The sequence below is a fragment of the Neodiprion virginianus genome, chromosome 1 (assembly GCF_021901495.1).
Source record: "Neodiprion virginianus isolate iyNeoVirg1 chromosome 1, iyNeoVirg1.1, whole genome shotgun sequence".
NCBI lineage: Eukaryota > Metazoa > Arthropoda > Insecta > Hymenoptera > Diprionidae > Neodiprion > Neodiprion virginianus.
This window is the reverse complement of record NC_060877.1, coordinates 25,159,968-25,178,108: the sequence shown is the minus strand read 5'-3', so window position 1 is coordinate 25,178,108 and position 18,141 is coordinate 25,159,968. Positions and strand designations below refer to the sequence as shown.

General features: G+C 42.3%; 1 protein-coding gene across 10 annotated transcripts in view; it reads right to left on the bottom strand.

The window, feature by feature from the left end:
* Positions 1 to 18,141, bottom strand: part of LOC124310481 (stress-activated protein kinase JNK) — a 158,627-nt gene that overhangs the window by 58,573 nt on the left and 81,913 nt on the right. For 6 of the 10 annotated variants that reach the window (XM_046774491.1, XM_046774480.1, XM_046774481.1 and 3 more), the window contains 2 exons: positions 13,095 to 13,154; positions 4,019 to 4,054 (listed from right to left, as the gene is read on the bottom strand). The gene's annotated coding sequence lies outside the window, so the exon portion shown is untranslated. The remainder of the gene's footprint in view (positions 1 to 4,018; positions 4,055 to 13,094; positions 13,155 to 18,141) is intronic. The other 4 variants (XM_046774482.1, XM_046774485.1, XM_046774484.1 and 1 more) reach the window with 1 other exon arrangement.

Here is an 18,141-nt window from a genome sequence, read left to right as displayed (position 1 = left end):
CTGGAAGAAAACCTTCCGTGGTTTGCTTTCCTCGGTAGGAGAGAAAATCCCCCGTGTAACACGTCTGGATTTCAGCTCGGTCTCTCTCGAGCCCTCGAAGTCGTCGTGGGCGATTAACCCTGGCTTTCATGCGTCGAGTTTTGAACCTTGTCATCACTCTTGGGCTTATTTCTTTCCCGGAACTCAACTCACGTACAAGAACTTGCTTGAGATGGTGATGACTTTGTGGAGTCGGTTCCAACGCAGGAGACGTTTTTCGAAAAGAATTGGGAAAACAAGAACTGGACGATGAAAGAAGTGATCAACGCCAAGAAACCTATAGCGCAGTTTTACCAATAAATAATTTTGTCGATTCTCCAGCTTCTTCATACTCTTCGGTAGCACAGTTATTCCTTCTTCCTTCGGGAAAACGGTGAGGATTCACCGTGGAAGTTGGCTGTTTAAGCGCACTTGGAGAATACTGACAAGTAACATGTAACAGTCAAGAGAAAGCCCCGGATCCGTATCAGGGTATGTTTGTTTCTCTGTATATTGCGAGGTGCCCCGCAACTGTGTTCACTTCATTCAGCTGAGTGAAACTCGACATCGCTTAGCCCCCCAAAGTGTGTACTTTGGGTATTCGAGAGGGATTCAAGGAATATGTAGAGTAGTCTAGCTTTGGATTACGCAGGGAACAAATTGTCTTGGCTTCGGCAGCGTGGGTAGAATGTTGAGGTAATCCGGTCGTTCCTCTTCACTTTTCAAGTTACGATATTCGCTTCACTTAGAAACCAGGTACAATGAAATCTTCACGGTTCATGTCCCGTGCTCGTAAAATGCGCAAAGCGCGCTCCACGGAGGACAAATTATGCTATCCGCTTGAACGGAATTCGAGGTATAAAAAGCAAGACCGTTTCCACCTTTCGATCTTGGTTAAATTGTAAAACATATAATATAGACGGGATTATTACTCTCCCGCAGTACCGCTTTCAAGGTTCAAAGATGCACAATTTTTTATCCCCGGTTCCACGGGACGATGTATTTCGCGAAACGACCCGAGATCGCGGTCGGTCGTCTAGATTCTAGAAGTGGTCAGCAATTCCATAGGGACATTCATCGCGGTCCGCACAGCGTACGTTACGGCCTTTCATATAAAGACTCTACCGATCTCGGGACTGAGACGGATCTCTTGTGCTTTGGTCGCCGGTAGTAAATCCGTCTCACCCGCCTTTTGGCCAATTTTATCGCGTTACCTTGAACCGAAGAGGGATATCGGTGAATTTATTTGGTGAACTGAGCCCACTGAAATCAGCTCTATTAATCATCCACGGTCCCCCCCTCCGAGTGACGGGTTAGGTGAGGAATTTTTGCAGCATAACTAGAAAATAAGAAGCGGCACAATTCTATCCGACCCATTACGTAGCTCATTGTTGCAGATTACTTTGTATCCGTCTGGCGCCTGGCGTAAATCAAATACAAAGAACTTGGAGAATCCTGAGTGCCTGCTTTAGACGAGGACATCACCAGTCGTTTGTCTGGACGAAGGGAGAGCCGAAATAATAAAAAAAGTCACGAAGCAAAAGTGAATGAAACGCCTGGCGCCATGCTGGGCGACGGAGACCTATAGCGTACCTAACGGCACGAATGAATTGATATTTTTTTCTATTTGCCGCTGCTGCTGCTCTTCCCTCCGCTGCACCTTCCTATCTTCCAAGTGTTATTGCTTATTATAGGTTACGGCTTACGACTATGTCTTAAGGGAAAACGTTAGTCTGCCGCGTTATGACTTTACGCCCGTTTTGCACGTGATCGCGACTAGCGAGTCATGAAATACTTGCCCGTTGGATGATGATAATGAAGCGAGTGTATCACTGTGCGAGCACGTTTTCAGGTGTTTAGTAAGATAAGATTCGGTCGCTACACTCAGTCGACGTGAAGAAGGTGAATTCATGCACGAGCGATAAATGATTCTGCGAAGACATCCCTCTGGCTGCGTTTGAACTAAGGCTGCAGTAGGAGTAAAGAAAATGTAATAACGGTAAGAATGGCTTCGAGCGAATCCAGTCGTTTTTGCATCCGGGTACTGAGGTACGTATCGAATTCAATTCACTGGGAGCACTTTACGGAACAGAAGATAATACCGAGCGTAAAAGAAATACCTACCCAGGTGCAAGAAGCAATTTATCTCTAAGCCAAATTAATCCTACAGTGAGTTGAGACTCGCCATTGGTCTGGTTAGAAAGATTAATTGTTAGGAAAAGCTAGACCTTTATCCGGTTCGATGCTCGCTGGCTCACCGGTTCTTTCTTCGCTGTGTATAGCTCAGGTTAAAAAGCTTTTATAAAAGCTGATAGTCGCCTGACGTGAGCTTTCTGTTTTCTCCCGGGCTTTTTTCGTCTCGGATGAAATCTCTCTTGGACGAAAGCTCGGAGAACCAGTGACAGGTGACTCCTTCACTCCACCAACGCTGCGCACAATACCCAAGAGAATTAGGATGGCTTACCTCCCTTTTATCCCGAACCCAACGGGGTATCCGTGAGGGATGACGAGAGGAAGTCCGGAACACTGATATCGAAAATCGATGGCAGGAATATGAAATGAAGCAACGTACCTCAAGGTGTGTATGCAGTAGACATGCATTTATCATGGTTCCTCTCACACACCAGGTAGCCCAAGACTCTGAAGAAAGTCAACAGAATGGGCTAGTTGGGTTCGGCTCAAACGGCTAGTTTTCTCAAAATATCAGTCTGACAGCACTAATACCGATTCAGATATTTCTCACCAGGCTAAAGAGTTTGCGAACACCGCATAACTTGCATTCAATATTTGAAAATACGCCGATTTATAACCTCATATTAGCTCAACAAAAATCATCTGCAAGCTTTACCCAGAGCTTTTTGCATTGCGCCCCTGTATAGCCAATGTCTTCCATGCTCAAGTACCAAATTACATTAATTGTTCCCACTGATATTGTGTTCTGCTGATCTGTTGTACTTCCTCAGTTTTTTACCGTCATATTCACACCTTCGGATTTCTCTCAATCTCCTCAGAATCTCTTTCCGTGAATAAGCGTGGCACGTACTTCGCGAGTCACCCACAACCACAAATAACAATCGAAAGTCTATAAGTGAGCGGAATTTCATACATTAATTCGTACCCTCGTAACATTCCTAACTGCAATATACACCGGAATTTGTAACTTCCAATCAATTACTCACTTCTCAGGTTAACCAAACGGTAATAGTTCGCTGTCGAAGTGAAACTAAAGCATCGGAGTATTTCAAGAGAAAATTACAGAGAACTCGATCCAACTGCAAGAACTCCGGCACTTTGAGGTCTGATGATGTAATCAACTGACCGCTGGGTCGTATGCGCTGAATACCGAATCAACCCTTCAGCCAGATCTACACTATCAGTTGTTTGTACATCTCTGAGAGTTTTGGATCCTTTTGCTTTGACGATCTGCACTCGAGACAGAGTCGTGATCAGCTCGAAGAGGCTCACAGGTATTACTTAAATACCAGCCAAATACCTGCGATCTTGGCCTGAGATCAGAACACCCTTGAGCCTCGTACTGTTCCGCGAATAGCCCGGCCGGAATTCCCCTCAAAGGGTATTGATTTTCATTCACTGCTGCGAGAAGTTGTACGTGGCGAGTATGGTCGCAGAAGTTTTTACACAATAATAAAATGTTAAAGATATAATTTGTGTGTAGACGAATTGGAAATTGACATGCCAAACTTACTTTTCATACCGATAGAAATTTTAAGACTTCGAAATTATTCGAAAGATCGTTCAAAGTACTCGGAATATTGGATAAAAGAATAATTTGACCTTATTGAATATGGAATGTGTTAATTGGTAGGAGTCTATGATGAGTGACGGTTCGTCTTAGCAAGTAAACGAATACATTTATCGTTATAATAATTTTTTAAGTTTCTTCTCGTGCACTGAAAAAATCAACTCACATTTTCTCGCGTCGTACGTACCTGCATTATGTGTGAAACCTACTTACAACGATTAAAATGAATCAACTCACCTCAGTTAATGATAGTTGAAGTTGCGCTAGCGATTTCTGAAACATACAAATATTTGATTTTGTCAGTAATTTCTAGGTTTTGCAGGTACCTACTACAAAGAATAAAGATACGTATTATCGGTTCCGAGATAGATTCTGAAATTGATAGCATTTGTTCATTCTTAAACTTTATTCAGTGGTGTAGCAGATGCCTTTCTAACATTTGATACGAACAACGTTATTGAAGTCATTTGGAATGTACGGATGCGGCCCTAAAATGATTCGCGTCAAGAAAACTAGCATAAATCTGACGAAGTTCATATCTTTGACAGTGTCTTCTTCTCTAATTTAGCCTAAAGGATTGTCAACGAGACAGTCATTTCTGCATTCCTGATTATATGATAAGTAAATTCCGATGTACCGGTTTGAAAATATTCTCTAGTCACAGGAGGTACCTGATTCACAAAATTTTTTCAAAGTTAAAATAATATCGATCCATTTGAAGTACGTAACTTCAGTCCAACCGGTGCAAAATCGAATTTCGATAGTACGTACCTTAATCCGTGCAGAAAATCTAAAAGTCTAAAGAGCGGCAGTGTGCACGTCGTTGCAGTAAGCTGCCTTTGAAAACCTCTGAGGATATTAATGAATAAATAGGACGTCGAGAAAGCACTATAAACAGTACATGGCCTCTCAAAGCCTCGCGTTCGTTTCCTTTATCTTTTGAAGAGAATCAGGTGTTTAAAGCAGCCGGTTATTGCCGTTCCATGAAAATGCACATCTGCACAATACTTGTAAAAAATATGGTAGGTGGTAAAGGTAAAAAAAGTTCACGGCTCTGAATACGAGGTATCACAAATCAAACGTGTACATTTTTACTCGGTCCTTCACCCAACGATCGATCCGTTGAGTGCAGAACCACTTGGAAAACCGGTGGGATATATGGGATCGAAGTCATTAGCACTCGGTAATGTTGAAGACGGTATGCATGTCTGATATAAGTGAAGTTTGCGCACTAAAATATTATCCGAAAAAGAATAAAGTTCAGGGCAGAGAGGCGAGCTGCCGAGAACCGGGTTCCGTTCGACCTGGCACGCAGATGCAGATACAATGTGTTTTATAGGGGTCATAAATACGTGCCACATGGCCTACCTATAGTGATACGAACGACCCTATCCACGGTGCAGTAGTACCGACCTACCTACGCCGGAGGAATATCTTCCGAGAAGTTCCCGATAACGCGAGCAGCTTCCAACGCCACGTCGTCGATGGTGAAATGCCTGGGTCATCTAGCTCGAGAGGGAAAAAGAGAAAGAGAAGCAGCCATGGAGGGTAAGGAATGCCAATTTGTAGTGAAGTATTTGTCTGCCCGAGTCTCAAGGACTTCCCTGGCCTCCGCACGGTTTGACGAAATCGCTCAAGTATTCGGTCGAGGAACAAATTTAAGAATGAACTTCGAGATAAGCCACGAACCTTCGGCTTGTGTATATTTATCTCTGGAGAACCTCTCAAGTTCTCGAAAATTTTTCATACCGGCGAACATTGATTGTCGGCCGACAACTTTTTGCCGATTGAATAACTATACCTCTCGAAGTTTTTCCTCAGTCAAGCTTTGTCAGGTCCAACTTTAAACTTTTGCAGTATCGGATACATTCTAAGTTCATACAGTTCGTAGTCAAGAAATTATTTACCAACCGTTGCGAACCAGCTATACATATACTAGATGCGATTTGCAATGAGTGAGGGATTACTACCGAATGGAAATGACATTTTTTACAAAGGCTCATGAGGAATATTACTGAGCAATATCGAAAGAGCTGAGTAATTAGATTCTAAGACTAGTTGAGAGATTTATAGGTAGAAATCGGTAGCTAGGATCCAACTATACGTAGAGCTGAACGAGCTTGAGAATGAGAAAACGGGAATCCTCGCTGAGTAGAAAAGCCCTCGATCCTCTTTTATCATGGCTTCTCCTTTTCTAGCCTGGAAGGATATCCTAATCTATATCAATATAGAAATTCCTTGCGGTTTCCTCTGTCGTTGGTATCTCTGATATGAGAGAACGCCATTCAGCGGAGCAAAAGTAATGAGATTTCTGGATCATTGTTTCTAGTGGGAACAGTTTAAGGCGGTTCGTGGTTACACAGACCCAAAAAAATTTTAATTGCTTCTGAAAACAACCGGTATGGTTAGGCGATGCAGCTTAACAAAAGTGAGAAAGACCTCTTTGAAGTTGTGAGTAATTACAGAGTTAACACAGGCTTTAAAAATTGACTGCACCCATTATTTTATAGTCCCACGTCAGAACTCGACACTGAGGAAAAAAAAATTTCACAATGTCATTTCCTCATTCACGTCGGTCTCTCATTACGGCTTTTCATACCCAGTGCAATGAATTTCCTTCCAAGTATTGCTATTTTCATCCTAGCGAATATTTTCCGAACGGAATAGCGAATACAATTTGTGGAATTCGTATCATAAAAATCGTCGTTCGATACTTCACATTCAACGATATGTCGCATTTTAATACGGCATCGAATATCTTGTCTTGTTGTTTCATTACGTACGAAAATTGTAAATTTGTTTGAGTTTAGAGTTTCATTGATCAATTCGGTTCGTGATAAATTTTATTTTAAATGATCGTGGAAGATTATTGAGGACTGAATAAGTCTTAGAATGAACGTGGAATGACGGGTAAAAGACCGAGAAGTCGTGCAGAGCGAAGATTTTCCGAAACAATTGGTTTCTGTATACCTATGTCTCTCTTTTTCTCTCTCCCTCTTTCTCTCTCTATTATATGTCGTTCAAGAAACTGGCTTTGGCTCTGGAAGTTTAACGAAATAGAGTTTAACAATTTAACTTGATTGTGAGAAAAACGCCAACATCAGTTTTAGCAGCAAAGTAAGCTAACTTCGCTTGCTTTAGAAACATTTTTCGGTTTCTTTACGATATCGGATCTTCGAGACCTGCAACTTTAAATGCTTCGTAAATCACCAAGGTTTCACCCGAGTGGCAAGTGAGAAAAGACATCGTAGAGCCAGTTTGAATATCAAGGATATCTTGTCACGGGATCAATATTGCTCACGTTCGCTGCATGAAAACTCTTCAATTTGTCAATTTTCAAGCGGAGAAAAGGATCGCTCAAAGATGGACAGGGCCAAGAAAATTTTATCGTGATGAAAAAAAGGGAATTCGCAAACTCTGCCACGTGAACTTTAAACATTGTTGGAAAAACGTGAAGCGGGATCAATAACCGTAGAAATAACCCTCGGTGAGGATCAAGTGAGTAAATGTTTCAGGGCGGAAGCGCAAAGAACCGATAGGAAAAATAAAGAAGTCCGACATAAAGCCGAGTGAGGATAATCTTGGGATGCAGCAAATGATGGAAAGTAAATCCAAGGCTCGTGGGTACACTCCGTTCGCCACTGAGGTTACATCGCCTCGTAAAAATCCGACATTGTACACAAACGGGAGATAAGCCAACCCTCATAAATGTCCGGCCGTTGCGTGAAACTGAGGCGTTTTAGTGGCGTTAACTCCCTTTTTTTATTTCGTTTTTTAGTTATTCATTTTTCAAAACTGCGTCAGGACAGTAGAATCGAAACGGGATATAGTTTACGAGACAGCTGATTGAGCATCGTTCTTAACATCGTTCTTAATCAGGTTTGCAAAGTGACACGGGTTCATTTTCGATACGAAAGGTTTACTGGGGGTCTCGTAATTTGACGGTGATGGAATGCCTCGTTGGTCTCAGGTCCTCGTGTAGCGTAAGAGTTTCCAACGTTTTTTGCGGACCCATCATTGCGAAGGTAATTGAAGTTTGCATGCCATTTTACGAAAACAGATTATATGTATGGATTATATTATACACGCGAACAAGCTGCGTAAAGTTTTTTTTTTTGTAAATCAATACTGTTAGCAAAGCAGAAACACCGAAGTCTCCGCAGAACATGATTGATCCTACATTTCTAATTTGTTCAGATGGATGATTATACTCAACTGCGGTTCTTTTAGTTCCTAGCTTGGATCGTCGCAGGTTGATATCTTCCATTACGGAAAATAGACGGAGAACGTCATTCATGGAGCTCGTAATATTACCCTACAGGAATAAACTAGACACAGCACGAAGAGGTTATAGAGCACCGTTAAAAGAGTAACAGGACCTCCAGAGAGTCGTATGGTCTGTATAGTTAGACGGTATCAGCGTTGCACGCAATAAGGACATGGAGTAACCTCTAGTATAAGCATCGTCTGGTCTTGATCAAGTTGCGTTGCTGTTCAGCAGAGCTACTTACTTCGCCACAGCGTGACTAATTGTAAGGGTGAAAATTCAAATACAAATAAAGACGTTGTCAGCAGTTGGCGGTGATTTTTTTCGGAATTTAAAGCCCAGCTAATTCAATACCCTGCGATCGAAATTCTCGTCATGTTTCTAGTGAGTTTTATAACTCAGCGAAAGGTTTTACCAAGCTCACATACACACGCAAACTTTATTTCTCGAAGATGCTGTCTTTGATTTATCGCCAGGCGGCACAATTAGCAGCCACTTACTTGATGAGCGTCTGTCCTCAAGTGTGTTAAATGCTACGGTCTTGGAGATTGATTGCACCGCAGACTCGACGGCGACGTCGAGTCAGTATCGTCGTCGCCGGCGAAAGGTTCTGATCTTTCTCAGCGAAGGACTTGACGAAAGGCTGTTCTGAACTATCCCCGGATAATGAAAAAAAAAAGGGATTTTATTCTCGAGAGTGAGGGATTTATTTCCCAAGTTGGGGGACGATGGACATGTTTTCCGTCAACTGGATTACTCGGTAATAAAACCAGCGAGCGAAGGGTTCTAGTTGACGTTACTGCACACTTACGCAACTATATTGTGTGCCTGTAAATAAGCATACGGCAATATTTTTCAAACGATTTTTATGTGTCAGGATCGTTTTGATTCCGTGGAAACTCAAGCTTCTTCTCGGAACAAAGTCATAGCGATTCTTTTGTAATAATAAAATTTTCAGTGGCTACCCTTTGAACGCAATTACGGGATTTTTCAATTCTGTCAGAGTCCAGTGACAGCTCGATGCAGAAATGAGAAACGGGGCCGAGCGGCGCCGGACGTATTTATAACGCGGCGACCTTTGACGGGTAGGCGCCGCGACGCTCCCTCTATGAAAAAGCGTCACGGCGCTCTAGCCAAGCCAAACGTTGCCGACGTGGTCCGGCGCCATGCCACCCTAAATGCCACTCCCGATATTCCGAGAGACAACGGAAACAACGAGGTCCAAGGATCGTATCAACTTGCCACCCTTCTGCATCCGAAAGGAGTGCAATAATATCCATTGCAGACAACGTTCGTTATTTCGGCTCGCAAAAAGTATTTCGTTACCAGCAGATTTTGTGGTAAAACATCACGTTATCACGATACATCGGTTGACTTGTAGGCAAAGCCGGTCGCGTGTGTTTCTAGTCATTGAAAATAAAGGATTTTTGGATTGATCCGTGCCAGCGTTCCATGCGCCAAGCGGTGAGGTTGAAAAAAAATTACCAACGTCGAATTCAACTTCACTCAGCATGTTGTTCAAAGTTCCTACACAGCTCCCGTGACTCTAGACAAAACTTTTTCAATTTGAATTTACATTTGACCTCAGGTTCCGACCTATTTTACCTCGGAGCATATGCGCAGAATTATTTACGCTCTGGGAATAACGTCGGCACGTAGCAATGCAGCAAAAAGCAATCTCTCCATACGTCCTCGAATTTACTGTTTACAGCGTATGGAAGGGAAATACGTACCGATGCATGGATCGCACATCTGTGAACGTGGCTTCAGACTTCAGAAATTGGCTTCAGACACTTGAAACATCGATTCAAATATTTTCGCTGTGCGTAGACAGTTAGACACACACACTCGAATCGTCGAGTTGGTCAGGTTATAGCTAACACTCGGAGGCTTAAGCGGGTAGTTTCTCGTTTGAACGAGGGGGTTCACTTACAATTAGTCGACAGTTTCAATTAAGCACAGACACTGCGTACCGTGAAGTTCCCACTTGAGGCGTCTGAGCATGGTTAACGACAACCAGCACCAGCCGGCTTTTGCAGTCTCTAGGCGCAAAGGCGTGGTGGGTCTGAGGACTGAGAAGACAATAACACATTCGCAAAGTGCCGGTGGAGCACCAAGGATAACGGTTAAGTCTTATTTACGTTAATCAATTCGTCAGGCCATTACTATTTGCGAATGGTTTGTCGCTCAAAGCTGCGCGTACCTTGCTGTTGAAACAACGTTACGCGACTACTCTACTTTTTCATCCCATGTTCCATTAATTTCCAAGGGTCGGAAGCCTGGTGGTGGCTGTAGATATTTCTCCTTCGCGAAGTCGGATTCTGTTCTGTTCTGTATTTACTATATAAGCGTGGATTCATCGACAACTCAAAGCAATTTTCCTCCGACTCCAAGAGTGGAACCAAGACATCTCGCATTCCCGCTTCTCGGGCAATGTACAATATAAATGAAACAATAATAAGCAAGGAGTCGAAGTGGTTCAGGCAGAGAAACGGAAAACCCGTTGAACTCAAGTATACAAAGGATTTATTCGGAATGAAAGGATGATGAAAGTAACGCGATAAGCACCAATTAAAGCACCGGTCATTGTCATCGAGGATGTCAGATGTGAATAATGCTCGTTCCGGTGGCCTGAGCAATTTGAAACCATGGCTAACCCGACCAGGTGCACGAAAAAGTTTTACCTCAGGAAACGATGTCACAGTCGAAGTAAGCTCGATTCAACAAAATATCGAAACAAAATTCATGTCACGTAAGACTGGTCAGAACTGAAGCAAAGTGCATGGTTCTGTTCTTGGACATTTCAGCTCAAACTGCCGCACGCAATGACCTGTTAGTTGGTGCAGAAATCGATTGGGAATTTATTTATTATTCAAGGATTGAGTGGGTAGTTGGGTTCCGCATTAAAGGGAAACGGGGCCCAATGGCCGTGGGATATGCACCGTCAACGCCGGAAATTGCACGAAGCGATACTCAATTACAGTACTTATACAGAGCGTGGTCATTGCACGTCGAGAATCTGTTGCCGCAGCACGAGACTCGGTTCGCTGTTGGGGTACAGGGTGATCCTAGCGATTCCCAGATCCCGGCAGGGGTTCGTAAATGGAATTATCCCTCCGCTAAAACTACCCGCGGCCACAATTGGGTGGAACACCGGGATTCTCGGCGACCAATATTTACATGCTCCGACTACAACGGTGAGCAGAGGGAGAGACTACAGTGTAGAAGTAAATATAATATTTTAGCAAAAGATAACGATGTGCTCCTTAGCTATTCTAATCAAGATTTGAATACTCGATTATTTTCGTAGGTACATTTTTTTTTTTTTTTAATGCCAACACGACGTCATGATAGAAAAATTTCAGCAAAAGGTACCGAAAAAACAGCAACTTTTGTAAATGAATTTAAAAAAAAGTATGTGGCGGTGATTAGGTGCTTTTTATAGATACTGAACAGATGTTACTTGGCGGTTCTCTGCGTAATACTCAATTGTAGCCCAATTTTTCGTGTCTTCGTTGTTTAGCGCGTATCACGAATTTATGAACTTGGGAGTTTTACGAATGACATCATTGAAGGAACATTCACGTATCTGCACGCTGGAAGATCAAGCTTGTCAAAAGTTCATTGTATTTTTCTTTTTCGTTGCATTAGAACATTTTTCTCACCAACGAAAATTCGAATACGACAGTCGACAGCGGATGAAATATCACACAGATGTTCTCGCCGCTGGTTAAAATGATAATATACGTTGGAAGAGTGTTTTATCTCATCGCTCTTTTTCAGGTACGCGACTGAAAAACGGTCTGCTCGCTGCTTAAGCCCGCATGATCTATACATCTGCATGTTAACGTAACAGCGTTTCCAAGCCGCTCGACAAGTGTAGAATCCGAGGATCATCCAGACTAAGGAGAAGAAGAAAAACAGCAAGTTAAAGAAAAACTATGTAAGACACTGCGATTAGTCTGTTCGCTACCAGAATGCGCTTCTATGCGGACCTACAGCCGTTTACTCCGTCTTTCGATCATCTACCAGATGTGATTGTGATTTCAAGCCTCTTGGTCGCTATAACAATTTCACAGCAGGCTTGCCCTTAAAGGTTGAAGATGTAATCAGTAATCTTGGGAACATAACAATTTTCCTGGTGTGGAATAAAGGAGTCTTTTTCAAAATTTAAGGAAAGTAAAATACCTTGAATTTATTGAATACCATTGCCTCTACTTTTATTGCGTTGAATTCTCTAAGGTAAGTTTGCAAGCTTGTACCAGTCGTAACTGTTGAAACTGCATTGGTACCGCTATCGTCGATTGGCTAATTAATCTTCGTCTCTAATTTCATATGCCAACGTAATCATGAGTAACGAATAATAATCCAATTCAAATGCTTACTTTCCATTCTGCACGAGAGAAGGATATCAGGTATGACGGAAAACCGTGCAGCATCCGTAAGTAAACAAGATCGGATGTCAAATATTGAAGCTAGCTGCGACATGGATGCCCGTGAAAACTATTGGTTCAGAATTTATTTGAAAACTCTGGTGCGATTCGTTCGCGCTGCAGGTTCGAATCGACTTCCTCACTGCAATCTCAAATACATTTTTCACAAATGCTGTTGCCGAAATAGGAGATGGTATCCGACGTTGAAAAATATTTAAGTATATCCTGCAGAGGTACGTGAGTATTCAGTACCTCGGCTACTTATATGAATAAATTGAGTGAGACTAGGCACGTTGCATACGAGTTTCAATACTAGGTACGTATACGTATGGCTGCACAAAAATGCAGTTCTGTATCGTACACACCGATGTGAAAACACGCGCGCAGTTGGCTCTTCATATAGAGCACCGGGAAATGTCGTGTTCTGTTTTATTTTATTCTGAAGAAGAAGCAGCATCCATTGAAATGTGAACTATTCAAAGCATAGAAAGATCCAGGGAAAGAAATGCGGTACCCTATTTCTATGCCTGAGATGTAAGCAAAACATCGGTCTAGCTGTACGTGTGTTTTTCCATAAAAGTATACGGAACAGTATAAGGTTTGGACAACTCACCTCTGGAGTTTGGAATGGGATCGACCGATCAGCAAGAAAGTTTAAGCCCGAAAAACGTACCTGAAACAAAAACACAATCTAACATTAGACGATTGCGTGGTTAACACCTTTCAATTTAGGATTATAAAATTTAGCAAACTAAGTTGGAAACGTGTTTATCCAGATAGACGTTAAAAGGTGGGGAGATCCGCGAGATTAACTACAACCTTTTTTTATTTTGCACCGAGAAAGCCAGGACCAGGATCGATTTGGTTCCGTATTTGCTTACTGGCTTATATTTCAGCGAAGGATAAGCTCGAGGCGCATTAGAATTTCAAATAGACTAAACTCCCCGAACGGATCACCGGAGTCGGATTATCGTATGGATATATAATCAGTCAAATATTATTCGGGGAAAAAATTGTAAGGGACCGCATGTTTTTTTTAAAAAAAAAAAAAAAAGCTTGAAAATCTCCAAGGCAAGTGGGTTGGGACTCTTCAAACAGTTTCGTGATGAAGAAGCTTTGTTCGAGGTTCGTTCTGTGGGGATCATTTTCGTGAGTAGAAGCCAAGAAACAGTAGGATTTTCGGAAAGCCCTACAGACCGCAGTGTGTGAGAACCCGTCATTCCTCTCTCCAAGGCAAGTGCCATAGCGGCACTTCTGGTCAAAGACTTGAGATATTTTTCTTTGAGGTAAAATTAACCATCGCGTTTCGAAGCTCAGCTCATTTATAAACATCCGTTTCAAAACGTTGTGACAGTAGGGTTAAATTGTCTGTGACAATTTGTGTCGCGATTCTATCGTGCCAGTGTATGAAAATACAGATTTGATTTCTTTCGCCATCAAAGTCATTTCAATTGTAGGGGAAAAAAATGGAATGTTCGAATTATTCGCACTATAAATCGCGTGAAGTACAGTAAAATTGTTCGTTACATTTGTCTGTTTCTTCACTATCGCATGAATGCTTTTCCTAAAAGCTTATCTATTTAGTTTCTACGACAAGACGAAGCCCCGAATTATCATCAAAAGCATTTGATATTTTCTTCGGTTGAGTAACAGACGTGCCCTATTGAAAAATAACAACTGGTTACGCGTGTTGTCATTTTTTTCCGGAAAAGAAATACCTCGACACTGTTTCTATTTCGAATTTCGCCCTGACTGCCGCTTTTTGCACGATGTATAAGAAGACGGGCGGCGGATAAAGCCTGCACATAGCAAAGGATAAAGAAAGAACAAAAGTAGCGGCGCAGAGGCAGGTGAGTAGTAGGCGAGGTAACAGCGGCCGACGAGCACCAGAGGTAGAAAGGAAAAGAAGAACCAGGGTATAAGAGAAGGAGAAAGAACCATTGTACTAATTCACGACGCTAATGTGGAGAGTTTCTAAAGAATGGTGAAACAATGGAGCTTACTACACCTGTTCCGGTGCTCTTTGCACTCGCCATCGTTTCTGCAGCAGTGTCCCTCTGTCGACTCTTTTCGTGCCTCGACACGTGCCTCAGACGAGGATGTGTACCTCACTACACAATATGTCTACCCAAGTCCCGTCAATCTTACGCTCTCGCCATTAGGGATCCTCTTTGGCATTGCACGGACCGGTCCAAGTGCCGAGAGTTTCAGAGTTTCTACGGTGCTCGAGAACTGACAAGAAAAATTATGAACACAACCTTCTTTTGCAAGCTTTCAGTTCGATGTTGCGGAAGATCTTGGAGCAATCGAGAAGAAGAAGGGATAAAAACCGTCAAGTTTACGTTCTCATTCCAGGCGGTAATTCATGCAGTGATTACTTACCGGGTTGAGCATTGTCTACAACCGAGAAATAGTTTTTTTTTTTTTTTTGTTAGATATCGCAGCGACAATGACGAGTTATCGAGGATTCGGAACATCAACCGAGCTTTGATATATTGGAGTGGGCTGATGGAAGAGTCCAGACAAAGAAAAAAAACACCCAACTTTAATGCGAGAAGTTGAAGTGGTCGTATGAAAGTAGGAGCTTTCATAAATTCGTTTTCCAGAATTTCTTCACTTGAACATCGGAGGCTGAAGGCAAAATAAATTTTTCTTCTTCTTCACAACATGTGATAATTCCCAGAGCATACCTCCGATTTATCGTGTTTAAAGATTGAAGATAACGTTCAGATATTACAGGGTTGAAACTATACCTTCAATCTTTCAAATAAAGTACATGCTCACTGGAATCCCAAGAGAATTGTTAACTTACACATTACAACATTGTTAAAATTCAAACAACTCTGTTTTATAACAAAGTAGAATATGCTACTCCACCAAGTCACACGTGTAATAGATGAGTTTCCAAGAAGTGAGCTAATGAAACTTTAACCGGCAAAACTTGCGCGAAGAAAAATAACGAAAAAAAAAAAATTATCTCTCAAAGAGGAATGGGATAAATATGAAATAACCCTTTTCGTCGTATACAGCAAACGTGCCATCAACCGTGGAGGTTATAGCTTACGTTTTAATAACTTCAAGTTCCCCGCTTGATATGTCCTCCTCTCTCTTTCTCTCCGCACCTGTCCACAGAGACGCTTCTTAATCCCCACGGAGAGGGCCAAGAGTGCGTAGCATAACAGTTATCCCTACCGTGAGAGGCGGATTTGCAAGGTTTATTATATTTTTAATTAGCAACGGCATCAGCAACAGCAGCGGTAGCAACGGGATGGGATTCGGAGGGTACCGACGATGCCCTCAGCCAGCCAAGAGGAATGGGTTGAGAGCAGGCAAGAGCGTGTCTTTGCCGAGAGGAACTAACAAAAGATTTATACGTGGACCAGAGCGAAGCAGCAGCACGATGCCACCGAGTGAACTTTCTCTCTCAAATATTGCGGGTCTCCTGGGTTAATTCTGTTTCTACTCTATAGCCGAGCACCTCGCGAGAGATTATCAACCCTTAATTAACTTGGAGTAGACTCGAGAGGACAGCGTCGATTTTCTGAATGAAAGGAGCTCGGAGGGCGAAACTGCACGTTGCCGCTACTTTTACCACCGAGAAATTGGAGGTTTGATAACTTAGTTTTTCAGTAATTCCTCTTAACGCTTACGACTCTCTGTGCAGGGGTATTAATTATAACCAGTAATGCGGGCATGAGCGATCGAGGTCTTTCAGCGGGCGAAGGTATAAACCTACCCAAGGAAATATATTGCAGCGATCGTTTGAAACTCGACAACACGCATCGATCATACGAAGGCAAATCGAGATACTTTGCTACACGAAAATAGACTCTAATTCGAGTGAGTTTACCCCCTTCCGGCAAGCAAGGGTTGGTTATTATTACGAATGCCATGAGAGAGCCAGAGCCATGAAATTAAGTGCTATTTTTAGACCTGAAATTACACGATATTCGAGATATACGTGTTCTGAATCCCTTATGTACCTAATAATTCGAAGTACTCGGCAAACTTGCTCCATAACACTGGATTTCTTCATTTCATGAAGATACTCCATAAATACACAGACTTAGAGATCGGAATTCTTGTTTCCAGCACTTCGTTATTTTCAATCATTGGAATCCACCGCGGCCCCCGTGTGAATATTTTTGAGTAGGTACGAAAAGGCTAGTTATTCGGCTGTGACATGTTCAGAAAACAAGGATTCTTGCAACTCAGATTTCATGGCAAACCAGTAAAAAGAAATAGAAAATGGAATCGAATAGTTTCATCGTCGCGCGATGTATTCGCGACGAATGTAAAGATTCCCGCGTACTCATCACGCGAAGTCTTGGCAAGCTGCAAGCGTGAACTTCCGTTACATCATGCATAAATAAAATGAATAAAGGTAAAATAAGATGAAAAAGTTGCGATCGAAGTACAGCTCCATGCTCGTTCCAACGTATTTGCATCCCGAGCGACTGTTTCATGCCAGATTTCCCTTTTACTTTCTTTTATTTTTCTTGTCAGTAGTCTCGGGGTAAAGTGATAAGAAAAAGGACCAGAATGAAAATAAAGATAAATATAAAAGGAATAGCCGCACATAGAAGTAACAGAGGGGTTGAGCGAAGGGGGGAAAATAAAACGAATTTGCACCGGTAGTTCCCTTGGGTGATTGCGCAAATATTTTTCTTCTTTTCTTTTTCTTCGGACAATAATTAGAAGTGGAAAAAAAAAAAAAAAAGAAACACGGACCATCGCAAAGGGGAGCATGAATAAAAATCGCGAGCATTGAGCGTTTGCGTTGAAGAATCTTTTGTACTTACATTTTTTCACAGGGATCGTTGATAAGTTGGAATAATCAGGGGTGCAGGATTACTCGAGGATGGAAAAAGTGTTGTAGAATTATTAATCTGATATATAAACTGATTAATTAATCTTCGCTTTCGTCGGCATGATTTTACCGGATAGTAATTTCATGCTTTTCACTATCGCAAAACATCCATTGCTCCCAGTGGATACGTCTCGACGTGTTCAGTGGCGGCGTTAATTTTGTTTGTCTCGGTAATTTCGTAGCCCTTATTATGATCGGCCACCGTGAGATAATGTGACGATAATAACAACTCCGGCATGGTGGCAGGTACGACAATGCAACCCACCATTATCCGCTTTCATGCTTTTTCCCATCACCGTTGAGTATCCTCGTAATATGACGATAAGAAAGGGAATTCAACGTTCCAGCGTCTCTCGCCCATGAACGCTCCGATTTGTTGCGTGAGATTACAGGACCGGTTGTAGGGTAGGTTGACAATTTGAAGTTAGCCTGCATCAGGTACCGAATATAGTCCGGTCAAACAATGACGCGAGGTGTTATTCATTCGGTACAATTTTTGTACATCTCTAAACAAGGCAGAAACTAAAGTTGAAAAGCAAAGAATATCATCTCTTGACCATAGGATCCAGGATTCAAAAAATCTACAATAACATTTCTGGTCGCCCTGAGAAGGATATTAAGACTGCTATAATTCGGTCGCACGATTTACCAGCGTTCTCGAGATTTTTTGCTCCCCTGACCGTGAAAAATCGCACAAATTGACTCGGTTTCCTTTTGTTTCGACCCTCGCACCTTGTACTTGTAGGGAAGTCTTTTCTTCAAAAATGTATAATGAGGCTTCTCAAGCGAA